The sequence below is a fragment of the Phodopus roborovskii genome, unplaced genomic scaffold (assembly GCF_943737965.1).
Source record: "Phodopus roborovskii unplaced genomic scaffold, PHOROB, whole genome shotgun sequence".
NCBI classification, from domain to species: domain Eukaryota; kingdom Metazoa; phylum Chordata; class Mammalia; order Rodentia; family Cricetidae; genus Phodopus; species Phodopus roborovskii.
Window position 1 is genome coordinate 32,800,116 of NW_026125295.1, and position 14,540 is coordinate 32,814,655.

A 14,540-nucleotide genomic window follows, 5' to 3' on the forward strand; every position below is an offset into this window, starting at 1 on the left:
GTTGGACACATACCCAAAGCATGCTTCATCCTATCACAAGGACACTTGCTCAACTATGTTCATAGCAGATTTATTCATAATAGCCAGAAACTGGGAACAACCTCAATGTCCCTTAACCAAAATGTGGTACACTTACAGAATGTAGTATTACTCTGTTTTAAAAGATAATGACATCATGAATTCACAGGCAAATGGATGGAACTAGGGAAAAAATCATCCTGAGTGAGATAACCCAGATCCAGAAAGACAATATGGTATGCACTCACTTAGAAGTGTATATTAGCCATCCTACTGTCCATAGAACCAGAAAGGCTAACAAGTAGGGATTAAGGAGGGACACAAGGATTTCCCTGGGTAGGGTAAGTAGTGGACTGGAGGAGGTAGTGTTCTTTTGGGATTCCTATCAGTGGGAGTGGGGTCTATCTCTGACTCTTTTGCCTGCCTGTGGGACCCTTTTCCTCCTACTGGGTTGCCTTGTCCAGCCTTGGTGTCATGGTATGTGTTTGGTCTTATTGGGGTTTCATAGGCCATGTTTGTTTGATGTCCCTGGGAGGCTTGCTCTTTCTGAAGGGAGAAAGAGGCAGGGTGGATCTGGGGGGAAAGAGGATGTGGGGGAGGAGATACTGGGGGAAGGGAGGGAAGGGACACTTTGGTCAGGATGTAATGCATGAGAAAAGAATAGAAATCAAAGGAAAAGGAGTACTGGATAGGATGGAAATGGCTCAGCAGTTAAGAGCACTTGGTGGGTGTCCTTACAGAAGACCCAGGATTATTTCCCAGTACTCACTTGGTATCTTACAACCACCTGTAACTAAAGTGTGATCTATCACCCCCTCCTGGCTTCCATGGGGATTGCATAAACATGGTGCACCTACAATGAGATCAAAACAGGAAAAATATACATTATAGGTTAAGAGTTCTGTTTACAATTAATAATAAGTTCCTGTTTGTTTGACTCATCTGCACCAGATATGTTTGGTCACATGTGGACAGGAGGTACACAGACAGGAATTATGTCAAGATATATGCTTGCCCCTCCCTGATTGGACCTGATGGGAAATATAATGTCCTTGTGGAGTTGCCCTTTTAAGCCTCTGCAAAGTGTGATTTGTGGCTATTTTCTGGGAACTCAGAGATGGACCTGGCTAGAGAGTCCAGCAACCTGTCCAGTATTCAATTAAAGCTTGCTTCAAATTCGGCTTTCAATTGTGGTAGTGGTTTTATTTCCAACAGGTGGGATCAACAATACAAGCAACAGTCAAAATGTAAATTAAAAATAAATATTTTAAAAAAGAAATAAATACATTTTAAAGTAATGTAAACCAAATAGGACTTGAATGTGTGGATATATTGAACTAATAGTTTAAGTTTTTACTTTGCTCAGAATTAATAAAAATAAATCCTATAAGGAAGACAATACATAATGGTCAAAAAAGTCCAAAGAAATGGGATTTGTGATTCATGCATGTTCTTAAAATGATATGATTTCAAGATGGAAAACAATATGTTATATTGGTAAGGGTAAGGAGGGCGAGAAAAGATGCATTTGAGGACAGAAACACATACCTAGCAGTTTCCATAGCAACTATGGTGTTCTGACTCTGCTAGGTCAGTTGTGAGTGAAAAGGACTTTCCGGGTCCAGCCTGGTATGCTACACTGCCATACAGCTGCTGAGGGGCTGCTGTGACATACTGTGAAAACCACTGATATCCTCCATACATGAGTAATACAAGGGGCTGTGGAGGACTGCTGGATACCGAGCTTGTCAAGGCAGGAGGCCAGGGACTAAGAGCCTGAACTGCCCCAGAGATGCATTCTGTTGAGGATTTGCATTTAATCTTTTAGTTAAAGAAAGCCCCTGGAGGTTTTGAATAGGTGTGTGAGCAGAGTTCTTTCAGAGAGTTCACCCTAGTAGCTGTGGGGCTGATGGTAGGATCTGTGTGAAGATGGGCACAGGAGTGTCCTTATGAGGTTGTGGAGGAGAGCACTTGGAAAAGCCTGGAAATAGGGGGTTAGACATTGCAGGTGAAATGTCCTGAAGGCAGCAGGGAGTGTGAGATTGCTATGGAGAGGAGGAAAGGGCAGATCCAGGACAGTGCACAGTCTGCCCTAGACAGCCCCAGGTTTTCTTCAGGTCAGCAGCATTGTGGAGGCACAGCTTTTGGAGGGGAGGGGATGTTGAGGTCAAACATCCATTCCATTGTTACTTGAAAGTTTCTTTGTGTACTTGTGCCTCAAAACCTTCTGCATCTGTGTCAATCATGATGGGTTACATTATCCTGTAAAAGTAAAACACCCAAAGTTGCAGTGGTCTAAATGAAGGCTAAGTCTTCACCCGGGTGACATAGTCACATGAAGCTAGGGTTTGGAGAGTGCCCCCACTTACCAGCCCATTAACGGGTCAGCTGTCCCTTGAAGCACATGCAGATACTGAAGAAAGAAAGAGGCGCTAATTGTCCAGTGTTGTCCTTTAAGAGTCTTCCCCAAAGTGCACACTCTGTTTCCATTCACAGATCACAATCACCAGACCACACCTGACTTCAAAGACTGACATTTCCACCACATGCCTGGAAGGGAAGAAAACCAGAAGGTGTGGGGGGAAAACCTCATAGCTGCCTTGCCTAGCCTACAGCCCTTACCTTAGGAGGCCTAACCCTGACCTGCCTCCATTTACCAGAAAACTCTGAATTGTCTAGTGACATTTAAGAACTTTAAGCCTCGGTAACTTAACTGAACAGAATATTAAGTCTATAAAGAAAGAACACTTTAAATTTTTGTTTTCCTACCTAATCAAAACCATCCTCTCTTTGCAGCCCTGCAGCCTGCCCCATTTGAAGTTGACTTTATTCATCTAGCAGATACTGAACATGTATGACATGTCAAGTATCAGGCATGTAGAAATGAACAAGGTTGGTATTGGACAGTATCTCCATTATCATGGAGCTTGAAGTCTATTGGGGAAAAATAAAAATTAAATAAATAATTTATTGTAAGCCATTAGTTACTCACGATTGAAAAGGGTGGGGGGTGGATGACAACTAGGTTGTACAATGAGATTGTCAAAGTCCTATATGTTTGTTGGGGGTGGAGGGACCAGCTATCTGAGAAATCAGTGTGAAAAGCCTGGGAAACAAAGGCACAGACAAGGATTCTCAACATACCAAAACAAACAAACAAACAACAACAACAAAAAACTGAGACAAACTATCAGTGCTCATAGAATTGACACTGAGTCCAGTACCGCTGAGGCAGAGTAATCAGATGGAAGGGGCCTGGAGACCTGCCCTTGAAGGTGAGATCATGGCACTCACCCACCACAGAACAAATTAAGATGCTCATAAGCCACAGAAGTGGAGAAGTTTAATGACAGCGATGGCATCATCAAGTAGGCATGTGTGGACTGTTCTAAAAGAATTCTACAGTAATCATCAGTGTCTTGTATACAGGCTCAATCGTTTTCCTCTATAAGACTTCTCAAATCACACTGTGGCCCACTCTCAGCCTTCCACATCATCTTCTGTCACAGCCATTTGCCACTATCTAACATCTTAGGTAATTAGTAGTTTATTGTCTGTCTTCTCTTGCTGGACTATACAGAGCAGGGGATACTTTTTCCTAAAAAGCTGGTGTCAGATGGGTGCTCAACAAATTATCAGATGAACTGAGGAGTCACACCATTATGTCAATCTTCATTATAAGATGGTTTATCAATCAGTAGTTGTGATTTAATATACTCACCTCAAAGTAATGGCTTCCCAATTGTGTGGTCCCTAGACAAATCATGTAACATGCTTCAGTGCCTAAGCATGAAAACTGCTCCTTAGCAGGAACCTCATCATTAGATTATGAGAAAATGTTGTAGTCAATGAACTATCAAAACTTTAAACAAACTTTCAGAAGGGAAGATTATGAAACTTGGTCAGGAATCAAGAGCTATTTAACAGTATTGCTACAAACACCCATTAGAATGTCCTGCTGTGTTAGAATTGCAGTGTTTGCACAAGAAAGCACAACAAACCTACTTTTAGACAACTTTTGTAGCCTTGGAGGTATTTTAAGAACTAATATGTAATTGGCAAGTCACAACTTGCAACAATGTCTAGAATTCCTTGGAGAAAGGCAATTTGATTGGTTAGAAAGTATGGGACATTCCTCCTTTTATTTCTGTGTTCTTATGACCTCAATCAACAGTTGCTGGCTTATTTCCAAAATTAAATTTTCTAGAAAAAGAAATCCTCATTGCCAAAATTATTGCCAATGATTCCCAATTAAATTCATTCATCGGGTATTGATTATATTTCCAGTGTGTGCTAATATTGACCCATTTGATCATTTGTCAAATAATTTTTCATCTGCTGAGGAGAGGCAGTACAGTAACATGTAAAACTGGACAGTTGCATGGTCAAGAAATTATTTGCAAACTACTAAAAAGGCAAAGAATTTGAATGATTACATAATGAAACATCTAGTTGATGCCAGTGCTAAAAGTTGGTTTTGCTACAAGGTTAAAAGCAAGAAGAATCTGTGACAGTAAACCCTCTGAGTATTAAACATATATGGATACATTATGTCAAATACAAATACCCAAAATGAATTTTACTGCTTTGATTATATGCTTAGTACTATAAAGAAGTACACGTCTCTATTTATTAATAGTCTTTCTGGAATGCCCGAAGACAGCTCACACATGAAACTACAGTGCAAGATAATGAGATTAAAATAGGGCCAAGTTCTTTCCGACCACAATTTCTTTCCTCCGTCTCTTTTCTTAGAAAAATGGGACTGTATTCACATTTGCATAGCAGTGTTCTACTGCATGTCAGTATGAAGCTGGACTAAAGAGGTAATATTTAATTAAGAATGACTTTTAATCCTGGCTCTAGATTTTCTCTTACCAGCACTCCTACCAAGATTGGACTCCTAACCCCCACGCCCTCCTCTGCTGACTGGGCTCTGCTTCCCCTGGGCAGGCTTACCTGGCCCCCATGCTGCCTGCGTGAGTCTCTGCTTGCCACAATAGTGAGCACCAAGCATTTTCCGGCTCACTGAATGTTATCTTCGTATGTGCAATTCAGGCTTGGGTGCCTGCACCTTGAACCCTAGAGGTAGGCTGTGTTTTGTGTACCCCCACCCTGCCCCCACACTTCTCCATCTTTCTAAAGATGAACCTGAGTGTTAGAATATTCTTCCACAAGTGTAAGAAATTGCACTAGCTCAAGAGATCACTAGCATAAAGGGAACTCAGATCATTGAATTTCCCAAATAATTTTGCTGATTGCTGTCTTCTGAAAGATCCCACGTAGGATGAAATCTGTTGGAAGGAGCACATCTCCAGTGACCTGACTTCAGAGAGTCCTGTCTGACAGCTCTACCCACAATCAGAACTTTTGTATACTTCATAGGGCTAAAGGCATAGTGCTGTGTGCTGATAGATACTGTGGTTTTCTGTGTCAAAGAGGCCTCACAGAAACTGGCAAAGTCTAAATGCAGGAGGTATCAGGCTCCAGAGAGCTGTGCCAAACTTTCCAGGTGTTGGTGACACTTGGAGCTCACAGGTGTCACTACTTCCTGCCTTTGAGAATCTTTGGCAATCAGTTCCTTAACCGGCCAATCTCTGTTCATTACAGTGATTGCCCATAAACACAGCTGTGGGACCAGCAGCTAATCTGCAGCAGCTGAGGATGGCCATGTGGAAACCTCCACTGTGGCCAGTTGAAGTTCAGACAACTACAACAGGAGAAAAGAACACAAAATAGTGGAAGGAGTTACTGATACCCAGTAAATGGCAAGGCTCCAGGAAAATTACAGCCCCTTACAGATGGTGTGCTTATGAGGGTGTAACCATCACTAAAACTCACAAGCAAGAGACTGTGTATCTGGGGAAGGTCTCAAAAAGAATCGGCCACATAGGCCAATTACAGTTGGAAACCAACCAAAGAATATTTATATACACAGTTCAGAATGGGCTATAGCACCTTTACCAGGGATTGTGTGATGATAACTATCAATAATGAATCCAAGTGCAAAAAACAGAGAACAGCAATAAATCAATCTGCTACCAAGTAATGTTACTCACCAGCAACCATACAGCTAAGGACATGGGCTCTCCCCAAAATGTCAGACAGCAGTATTTCTAGCTGCAGTACATGAACATATTCAAAACTTGGTGAACTAGTCACGAGAGATCCTTTGACATCTTTAGGAAACTTTGTGCCTTAACACTACATTTATCAAAGCTGGAACTATGGCTCAGCAGTTAATCACACTGATCTTGTTAGAGGACCAGGGTTCAGTGTCTAGCACCACCATGGTGGCTCAGAACTGCCTATTACTCCAGTTCCATGAGATATAATGTCCTCTTCTGGCTCACATATACACAGAAAATAAAAAGGAAAGTAAATGATTAAAAAATACTAAGCTTATCAACTTACTTGTTTCAGCAATACTTCATTACTTTTGCCCATGGATTGGAAACCAAAGTTTTCTTGTAATGTCATGTTCAGTCTGTCTTCTCAGCTGAACCTCCGTGAACAATCTAAGTTTATCTGGAGGATAAATTCAGTTACAATGGAAATAAATTGGTTGTCTCTCTGCATGTAAGAGATGATCCATTAAGGGTACAGAGTCCTTACACTGAATAAAAATCTCTAATAAGAACAGTTTAACTGGGAGCATTTAATACAAAGACACCAGAAGTCATTCCAGGGAAAATCTTAAGTTATATTAATTTTGAGTCATTCACCATGAAAATAGAATCAATAAAGTTTTATGTTTTAAAGACAGACATTCACTAATCAAGTCAACAAACAGCTGTAAATTTTGCAAAGTTCAACCACCAACTTGCTATTTTATTATTTTGTTTCTCTGGAGGAGATAGTTGACACTATTATTTTAATCTATTTTCCTATTTAAAAATGACAATGGTATCCTTAAGTGAAAAAGTAGCTCTCCAAACCAACATTTTAAAAGCAAGAACATTCATATTTTGTTTCATTGTGTTTTGGGAGGGTTGATCTTGGAGAGTTTCTAATATGTGGCTAGAATAAGCATTTGAATAAATCATACACATAGAGTCTGCTAATTTTCTGCAGTTCTCACAACAATGCTCTGCCCCTAACATGACTCCTGAATGTCTGAAGCTTAAGTGTTTGGACAAAAGAAAATACTCAAAGCAAATAAGAGATAAATTCAATATTGTTAAATTCATTATACTCTGGAAAGAGTTGGGGCCATTCTTGTCCCAGGCAAAATTAGTTTAAGCAACAATACTTTATTTCATGCTCATTTTGTTGTACAGAGCATCAAACAACTTAAACTTTCCATTTCTCCTTACTTTTCTTTTCACTAGACAAAAGGAAATAGTTTGTTGTAAAAACATGACAAAACCAGAGACAGAGATAGACAGACAGAGAACAGAACTATTCTCCCAACAACACTGATGCCATCTCTGTCATGTCAGCTGTGCCTACTTGCAACCTATCATCACAACTAGGTTTGTTGACTGTTGAGCATAACTCATGAAAGGAGGAGGAAGGAGGGTCACAAGACCCTCCCTTGAGAATCTAGACACTCTTCTCAACCAGTTGAATGTATTCTACCAATTTCATGTGGCCTCAGGAAGCAGCTAGCACACAGAGGTGGAAAGGACATGAGGGAGCTTGATCTACAAATCAATGGTAGAGTCATCATCCATGCTGGGTGGAGAGCCTCCAGTGTGGTTTCCGTTCATAGTGCCTCATACCCACTGCTCTGTAAGCAAACCCAATAAACTCATTGGTTCCCCCAGAGTGAACTTTGGTGGAATCATACCTTGCTCTTGGAGACCGTAGGAGGAGGGGTAGTCATTGTTCACATCTTCCCCAGGGAGGTATTTAGGCAAAGGTGTATGTAACAAGAAATACATGTGTGAATTTACACATACACTCACACACACACACACACACAGAGAGAGAGAGAGAGAGAGAGAGAGAGAGAGAGATTTCTTGCAGTAGAACTTCTTGAGCTGACCACTAACGTGTGTTCTAATGACACAATTTGAGGTGAGTTCTTCTCGCACCCCTCCATTGTGTTGTTGTGTTCTGGAGTTATGTAAGGATAAATGCACATGCATTCTCTAACAATAGCTATTTAGAGAGGTCAAGATCATTCCTCTGAAGCAGCTCAGACTGTAAATCACACTATAGCCTTATCAACAGCACACACACACAAAAGACATCCTCGTGAGACACCTAGTTGAATACGAGGTACCTGCCTGAGCTCTCACAAGCTCTTGCCTGGAAATCATCTACTGGCAGATTTTCCTGATTGATCATAGTGTCCTCAGTCAAAAAAGCATCCTTATTGAAAACATGTCCTTCCAGGCATCTCTTCAAGTGTGAAAAGGAAAGTAAGCTTGCTGTTCACAACAGCACTGCTATGCTATGCATGGGTACTTCCATAAACTATGAGTTTTCTTCTAGATTCCTGAGATAATTGGGAACTCAGTTCTCTTCACAATAATGCTGACATAAACCTTGTTACACAACTCAAGTACTATGGAAAGTTTGTATCTACTCTTAGAAATTATCCTAGAAGAACATTATACCAACTAGAGAACTGTATATGCTCATAGGTGAAAATAAAAATAAAATAATAAAACCATGCACTAAGACAATAAAACAAATTAACTCATCAACAATTACTGACAGTGAGCTACTAATCACAAGGCTCTGTCGGCATTTTCTCCTTAAAATATTTTATTTACTTATCTTGTATAATCAGTGTTTACTTGTATGTGTCTGTGCAACATGTGTGTGCCTGGTGCCCATAGATGCCAGAGGAGGGTGTAAGGTCCCCTGGGACTAGAATTATAAACTGTTTCATGATGTCATGTGGATGAAACCAAGGTCCTATGGAAGAGCAACCAATAGTCTTAACCACTGAGACATCTCTCCAGCCCCTGTAAACATGTTCTAATTTGGCAGTAACTATGGTCCTTTGAGGTAAATGTTATTACCACACCTATTCTACACAAGAGGCTGCAGAACTTGTCTTAAGTTTCAGAACCTAAAGTCCAATGCCAGGGCTGTGGATTGGTGATCTCACAGCCTAAGAGATCAGATACTCTCATTCATGACTTTAAAAATGTATTTTTTCTGACCAAATAATCAAAGTCTGTCATGCCACTGTTACTTTTTTTCTGGTGCAATGATGTTGTGGAATGGACAGTAGATCCAGTTGAACAGTTGGAGTTTGGGATGGCTCTGCCACTCTCTCACTACATAAGATGGGGAGTCACTTAAACTTAGTCTTTTATTTCCTCCTGTATGGAAATACAGGAGACTTGAGAAAGATTAAAGGATTGTGGACAACTGGATGTGAAATCTTGTAGGAGTTCACCTGTATATGAGAAGGACAAAATTCCAGCTGATGGGCACAATTCAATGTATTATTTCAGTTCAAATACTATTTCAGGGGTTCTCAATGAATCTTATGCAACTCACTAACTCATATCTCTGAGGGTATTGGTTTCTCTCTACAACTCACAAGGGTCAATTTTTTTTATGTCAATATAGTACTTGTAATAGTAGTCTCCTCCTCGACTCGACTCTTCCTTGAATCTGTCTCTACCTTGTTCTCTCTCTGTCTCTGTTTCTTTCTCTCTCTCTCTCTCTCTCTGTGTGTGTGCCTGTCTGTCTGTCTCTCTTCTCTCTGTGTCTCTTTCTGTCCCTGTCTCTCTCCCCCTCTGTGTGTGCACATACATGTGTGCATGTGATGTGCGCATGCACGTGTGTGTGTGTGTGTGTGTGTGTGTGTGTGTGTGTGTGTGTGTAGAATGTGGAGACTAGAGATAGATACCAGGCATCTTCCTCAATCATTCTCCACCTTATTTTTTGAAATAGGATATCTCACTAAACCTAGATATACAGGCTAGCCAACTGCAAGGATTCATCTGTCCCTAGAAATCCTTTCCATGATCTTACTCCTCCCAGTCTCTACCAGTGCTGGGGTTACAGACTGCCAAACCCCGGCCTTTACATGGGCACTAGAGATTCAAACTCAGGTCTTCATGCTAGAATGGTAAGCACATCTCCCCAACTACTCTACCTTGCTTTTGATCAATACATCATACTGATGTTAGGTAGTTAGCCCCCAAGAAATTGCCCAGTTTCCATATAGGCTTCTTGAGACCTTCATCCTGGGGTTGTTCCCTGTTGGAAGCTAGCTACTATGTAAGAAGTATGAACACCAGCCTAGACTACTCTCCTATAACTAGCCAATCTCATTGACATGTCTTGTGTAGGTGTTCCCTGCTGAGTTCTCAGCCATCAGCCTTCCAGCTGTCAGACATGGGGATTAGTAATCCATCAAGGACAGCCCCATAGAGAATTCTGAGGAATGCATCTCCACTGCCTCCTGATATCAATGATATCAACAGAATATTGTAAACTCTCAGATCTGTGAGACAGAATTAAAACACTGTTGTTTTAACCCTCAAAGCCTATAACACACACATAACTTTCACAGTTGATTTACAACAGGGAAGCAAAATGAAAACATTATATTTAAATTGTTTTCATGCTATGTGCTTATAAAATGTACACAGAACTTTGAATGTGCTACTTCCCAGGGGGAGTCCATTTCTCACCTGAATCTTGAGCAATGAATTTGAATTTGAATGAGCAATAAATTTATTGAACAGTAAACATGTTTGTCCTAGCTCCGAGCATAAGCATTTCATTATCTTTCATTCTTAACTAACTTTAATGGTTTCATGGATGAAGGGTTCCACTTTCATAGGGCAATTTAGTTGTTTGAATCTTCAACCTTACTGATGATCTATGCAACATATGCTGTTTCTTGCCACATTACAATGCTCATGTTTTATGGTCTCTTTTACTTGTTGTCTTATAAGAAAGAAGCAACAATTTCCTCTGTGAACAAATGAATGGGGATATCAGAACATACATTTTGTTGTTGATTTCTTCAGAATTTAAGTAGAGTTGTCTTGTTTGTGTGTAGGAGTGGATACATAACAATATGGTTATTTCTCATCCCATGCTTTATTCTGCTTTAACAGAAAAGCATCTCTGGAGCGAAATCACTCTACAGTCACTCTAAGAAAGATATACTTCTTGTAGAAAGATATGGATGTTCCTGCTTCAGCTCAGGTTGTGTCTGAGTTGATCAGATTGACTACAACTTTATGGCTTTTCATTTCCTGTTTACCCGTTGTGTCATAAAAATAGACAACAGTCTTAAGGACTTTCCCTTGTGTGTCAACACGGACTGTAATCCCAAATTCTGGGATCACAGAACTGTCAATGTACCTGTTTTTACGCAGTGCTGTGAATTGAATTCAGATCTTATTGCACACTAGGCAAGCATCCTTCCAACTGAGTAACATACTCATCCTTCACTCACCATTATTATTACTTTAGTTTTCCTATTTTTAATTTGCTACCCAAAAGGGAAGTTGCATTAAATCAGAAACAGAAACAAAACCTATATAGTAGTATACATATATTAATGCATTTTCTCAACAAAAAATTCATGTATACACATTAAAATTAGGATGTCTGTTGTACTTACCCTCTTTTATAACTACCAAGGAAGACCCAAGGATTTTAAATTTGTAAACATTTCAAATATATTCTCATTCTTACTTAAGATTTATTGAATATTTTTATTATGTGCCTTCAGATAAACATGTTAACAAGGAATTATTTTTTCGATTCATTTCTTTGTTTTAGTTAATTTTCTTTATTTTTAATATAGAACACATTCATGGATGGACTTCTCAATGTAAGATTCTGACATTTCTTAATATTTATTACTAGAAATTTTGAAGGGACTCTATAGTCAGCCCAAGTATTGCAGACATAGCTCTGACATGCCTTGCCTTTCTCCCACATTTTGTCTTCCTTGCTAAAAAACCTTTAGATTACATTCCTAAAGCTAGACACCAAGGTCTATTCTCTTATTTGGCCTCTTCTTCTTCTTCTTCTTCTTCTTCTTCTTCTTCTTCTTCTTCTTCTTCTTCTTCTTCTTAAGGCTGCCCACCAATTATCAAAGTATTAAAATCCAGCAACCAAAAGCCTCCTTTGGCTGCACTAATAAACAGGACCAATTACAATCAAACACCTCATCCTAACATGGGGTTCCCCCTTTTCCGTTTATTAACTGTGATTTGCCTATGGGCCATGTCTATCTCCTCTCTATCCAGAGATAGTCCTTTGTCCCTCTGGGACAAATATCCCTCCCCTCTCTCTTTGTTCCCTTTCCCCTCTCCCATGTTCTTCTCGCCTTCTCCCTTCTCCTTTGTCCCTTGTCTCCTATCTCCTGTCTTTGCCTCGTATTCCCTTCCCTTTGTCCCTCTGGGGCAAATAAATCTCCCTTGTGCTGAGAACTTGGTCTTGGGTGTTGTATTCTGAATACTAGTCCCTTCAAATATGATGCTATTTTCAAAGCTTTATGAGACTACCCCAAAGAACCTGTATTTTAAATGTTTATCCTACCCTTACACAATTTATTAACATGAATATGATACTTCTGTAGATGATGGATTTTCAGAAATTTTCTGTTGACACCTATAACAGGATACTGATTTGTGAGCTGCTAGACCCTGCTTTGCACCTGAAGATAGCCTATGGCTTCACACACTTCCTTGTGCACTATACATACCTTCACACTGGTATAAGGTTGACCCTGAAACCATACCAATGTATTCTTGAAAAGTAAATCATTCACATATTACATTATTTCAGTCATTATTGAAAACATATTACATGCTCAAAACCTCTGGGAGACATGTGTGAGTCCACTCCACCCTTGAAGCATTTGAGAAATAGTATTTTACATTAGTTCCCGAACTACTATTAGCATAATACCCCTTGTAGCATCCTATTTTCCTTATAATGTCCACAGAATTCCCCTTCTGTTCCGTTCCTATTGTGTAACATTGCCCAGGAAGACTTGAATAAACATGTATTCATACAAGATAACACACTAATGACAGACCAAAGTTTGAAGTCACTGAAGCCTAGCTTACTGAACCAATGGGTTAATTGGGATTACTTAGAGTAGTATTGATGATGGCTACTTTTAGGAGTGTGGGTGATTCAAGGCAGTCACATTAACAAAAAGTCCATCCCAGCATGAGCCACCACTCACAGTAGCTGCATCATCCACATGCTCTGCACCACTTGTTCAGAGCTCCACCAGCAATTGTTCCTATTCAGATAACCTTGAGGAAGAGAGCTCAGGCATCTTGTAAGCTTCAGGTACTTCCTGAGCCTGGTAAAATTTGCTTGCTTCTTGAAAGTTAGAAGTTTCATTCACTTCTCAAGTCTTACAGGGCTTCCCACTTCCTCTAGGAGGGAATGTTTCAATTCAGTTTGGAGACTAACAATGGAAGCGAGGCAGTCCCACCCCATCCCCTCCCCTTTACCCAGTACTTCTCTCCTTCATTGATTTTTTTTTTCAAAGACACAGCTTGCTCTTGTTTTTTTTAACTATTATTTGCTTCTTCCTGCTATGTTGAATTGTTGTATAACATCCATCCTGCCCAGAAGCTCCTTAAGCTGGGAGGTAAATAACAACAAAAATAGCATCACAAACTTCCTGAAATTGACCAGATTCACTAGGCCCTGCCCTGCAGACTCTTAAGAGTCCCTCCTCTCAGAGGAAGTGAAGCTAAGCTGCAAAGATATTGAGACCAGAACCACAGCCTGGAAAAATCATAAACCAGCCACACCAACTAAGGTACCTGGAAAGGACCTCCAACCTACTGAACTGCCTGAAGGCTGGGCAGTGTGCTCCAAGTTTCCCAGTTCTTGTGAACTGTCACCATGCTGAGGTGGGCCTCCGTGATGTTTTGAGTCATTTCTGCTCCTGTAAGAAATCACTCTCCCATATTCCTGTAAGTAACTATTTTAGCCACTGTTATATTGCTGTGAAGAGACACCATAATGAAGGCAACTATTAGAAAGCATTTAATTGGGGGCTTGCTTACAGTTTCAGAGGTTAGCACATTATCATCATGACAGCAAGGAAGACAGCATGCATTCAGATTGGAACAGTAACTGAGAAACCACAACCTGGCCATAGGCAGAGAGATAGAGACTGAGAGACACTGGGCTTTTGGAACATTGAAGCCTATGCCCAATCACACAAATCACACACACACACACACACACACACACACACACACACACACACCCTCCAACAAGGCCACATCACCTAGTCATTTTCAAATAGTGCCATTCCTTGATAACTAATTATTCAAATATATGAGCCTATGGGAGCCATTCTTATTCAAACTATCACAATAACCCCAATAAAACTCATTGATTCCCCAAGTTGGACTTTGGTGATATATCTGTACTTTGGGATGTCATGGGTTTCATATCTATGGTCTTTGTCACACAACATGAATTTATTTTTTTCTTTTTCTTAAGAGCAATGCTCAATAGTTAATTTTTTCCTCTTTTTTTTTTTTGTTACTTATTTTGCTTGCTTATTTTAGACAGAGTCTTGCTAAATGGGTATGGCTGTCCTC